Source organism: Atta colombica, unplaced genomic scaffold (genome assembly GCF_001594045.1).
Source record: "Atta colombica isolate Treedump-2 unplaced genomic scaffold, Acol1.0 scaffold238, whole genome shotgun sequence".
Taxonomy (NCBI): Eukaryota; Metazoa; Arthropoda; class Insecta; order Hymenoptera; family Formicidae; genus Atta; species Atta colombica.
Genome location: NW_017259336.1, coordinates 1592961 through 1596947, shown reverse-complemented (window position 1 = coordinate 1596947; position 3987 = coordinate 1592961).

Genomic DNA, 3987 nt, shown 5'->3' with positions numbered 1-3987 from the left:
TCTCTTTTATAACTGTATAAATAATTATATTGATTAAATGTTTTTATTTTTATGACAATATTAAGATATGTATCTATATATTAATTTTGTCACTTTTTCAACATAATCTCAAATTTCAAAATAGATTAAATTTATGAAAAATGAGTCAATATAAGCAAAATTATTAATAAATATATAACATACTGTTCGAATCATTAGCACTATTAGATTTGATTGCGGCCGTGCATAAATTTATGCATAAATACAATTCAAACTAATTAATTGACTAATTAGTTTAGTTGACTATTTTTCATAGGTACAGATTTATTATAAATATTATTTCTATTTATAAATTTTATTTCATTTTCAACAAAAAAGTGAACATTCCAGTCAGAAATGATAATGGAATCGACATCGATTCGATCATTTCTGATTGGGATAATCTGTGGAAGATATATGTGAAATTGGAGAAAGTTCCTGAAATGGAAAATTTTTTCAATGAAAGAGAAATTTCTACCTTTTTACTTACCTTTTTCTTAGATATATATAGAATATACAAAAGGCATATTCGGTTAATTTAAATAGGTATAAAAATTATATATATGTAATTATTCACAGTCCATTGGTATTGGATGTGTGCCAATATTTCGATAAGGTCTAGTTCCACAACTAACGATTAACTCAATCGAGATTCAAACTTATTCTCTTTCCAATTTTAGAATTGGAAAAAGATGAGAAACAAGTTGAACCTCGATTAAGAGTTAATCACTTATATATTTGTGAAACTGGGCCTAAGACGACAAATATAACTTACAAGCTAAATTCGCGGTCAGCTGATAATGGTCAGTTCTGAATTTTGCAAACGATGTTTAAGACTTTTGATCACCATATCAGAACGATCGCCATATCCCTTGGATCTAATTGAATATACTAGTTAAATTAAATGATCTTGCCACTAGATTTTTTAATTAAGTGAAACCATGTTCGAATTACATATATGGCAGGTAAGTTGACTTTGTATATCAATTTTCAACTTTTAAAATAAAAATCTAACTCAAATTACTAATTAAATTTTATAACAAAAAGTTCCTTTTAAAAAGTTATTAATTTTTCCAAGTTTTTGTTTATAACAGTTTGTCTTATTTTACAAAGAGTAAAAAGAGTAAAAAATTGAAAGATTTAACATGTAATATTATTATGTCAATATTTATAAACTTTGAGATGAAGATATAAACTATAGAAGATATAAATGTGTAGAACATGCGTTTATATGTGTCGAATCTGATAGAGACTTAAAGGGAGTTTCGGAATTAGCTCTATGTGTTATTGATGAAGATGAACAGATATGCCAAGATACGAAAGAATTCTTCAAAGAAGTCAACTTGCTCAAAAAGAAAATAATCTATACAATATAGTGTCTGATATATTATCACACTTAGCAGCTTAAATTTCAAAGAGAAATATTTCCAGGAAACCATTTGTATATAAAGCAAATGTTACGAGGTGATGTATCGGAAGCCGATAACAAAACTGTAATTTTTCAATTTTTTTTTCATTTTTGGCATAAAATCAACCGATTTGAACTACATTATTGTTTATACAATAATTGTGGAAAAGGATTTTTTAATCTGTAAAAGCAATTAGAAAAATAGTTATTTAAAAAAGTAATCGGTAAAACAGACAGGATCCCCTTAATAATTTATCGAAAGAGAATAATCCTGTTTTATCTTTCGTAAAGGTAATGTCTCATTAAAAGTTTAATACTATTGGAGAAAATTCATTATAAATCAGTATTAATAATCTTGCAAAAGTTTTATTGAGCAAACGAAAAAGGCAGATGCGAAAGCAGTTTGTATAAAATTAAAAGATAAGATACAGGAACTTGTGAAAGCTAAACATAATGGAATGACAGTTATCAAGATAACTCCAATGATTTAAAAAAATGTAAACAATATACCTGTTGTAAAATGCGATTTAAAAATCAATCCCGTTAATATATTATTTTTTATACATTGTTGTATATTTGTATATTGGCTACGTTCAGTAGAACACAACAATTTTGTGACCATTTTGTGATCTGAAATGAAATCTCCTTCTCCTCCTTCTCTTTTTCCTCATGTCTAAGGCGGTATTCATAGTCAAATTTTATAATCAAGATCGTCTTAAGTCTTAAGAAGTCACGAACCAATCGGAAGAACTATTAGCAACTTAAGACAGTCTTGAAATAAGAACGGACTATGAATATCGCCCTAAAAGAATGATCCGATCAGTGCGAAGAAAACTTCCAATAGTTGTAAAATAAAATGTTCTCCTGAACGCAGCCAATGATGTCAAAGAAAATGTATGTATGCTATAAAAAATTTAAATAAACAATGGCTGTGTTTTGACATATGCCAATACTGAAAATGATAGTATATACGTAACGTAAATTAGATTTTCGAAAATATAGTGAATGTTATATAATTATATATAATATAATTATAGATTTTCAATATTAGTAGATATCAACAGCCAACTTAAAATAGTAAACGTCTAATAAATTATTTCCCAAAGAATATCATGACGTCTTAAAGAACATCATGACGTCTAAAAGACGGCGCGAATAAACTATCTTAAAGATATTTAAAAAAAACGTTGATTTAAGACGTCTAAATACAATTTTAGATATCCTTGGGACATCCAAAGACGTTGTAAAACAGGTCTTAAGACGTTTTTCTGATTTTAGAACGTCTTGTATTATAACCTTAGGATTTTCAGACGTTTCAAAAAAATATTTATTGAAAAGAAAGCATTTTTGAGAAGAATGATTCAGACAAAAGTTGTAAGATTTAAAAAATTTTATTCACTGATCACATCCGTTTGACTTTGGATGACGCCGCTAAGAACAGATCAAGGTCACATCGGACGCCTTGTTTTTTATTCTGAAATCTAATAGCTGACATCAAGAATTTTTTAAAATACTACAATAAAGTTCATTTTCATTAATTACTTATCGAGTTATGAGTCTTGAAAGTACAGTACCGTCTACAATAGAGCATTACTCAAGATGTCCAATGGAGGGCTAAAACCTCTTGAATGTTGTTCAAGATTATGACCTGGAAAATATTTATCAAAATCATTGGAGATTCCTTTTATTTGCTGTCAATTTTTGAATATATGTTTGCAGGTTTTATTGTACATGATTTATTTTTAAGGTAACTCCAAGATCCAGGAGTTAATAATCAGGAGTTAATAATCAAATTTGATAATCAGAATGGCCAGTTCTTCTCTCTTTTATTGATTTTTTTTTATCTATTCACTTTTGTGGAAAAAATTCATTTAAAATTTAACGTGATTGTCATCAAAATGAAGATGAGTTCCATCCTTCTGAAATCAGGTTTCTTTGAAGTTTCTTTGAAAAAGTATTTTGTATGGCTGAAATTATTTGATTTGTAAATAATTTCTCGTACATTTGAGCATTAATGTTTCCTTCAAAAAAGAGGTTTTATCAATGATCATATCTGACCACATTTGATCATATCAATGACCATCACCATATATTTATTTTTTGTGGGTATCATATGCAATATCTCACCCAAAAGATAAATAAAAAATACAATAATAACGAAATAGGACTCTTAGATAAATAACAATAAAAAAAGCATAAAATTTTCCCACGGAAAATTTTATATATATTTTTTTATTAAATCGAATTATTTTATTAAATCTTTATTAAATATATAGCTGAGACGTTTATATGTATCACATGAATGTCTCGGCTTTCATTAGGTCAATATGTTGATCCGCTTTACATAAAAATAAAAATCCTTAAACATAATTACTTATTGCAATACTCTACCTTAATGAAAAATTCTTTATCTAATTTTTTAATTATTGAAATGCGCTTGCGATATTTGTCATCAATACGTGTGGATTATCATCAAACATTATTATGCATATTAAGAATAAATCGTTTCTTTTTTCCAAAACTTAACAAACTATCACCAATTATTCTTCAAAACAAATAAA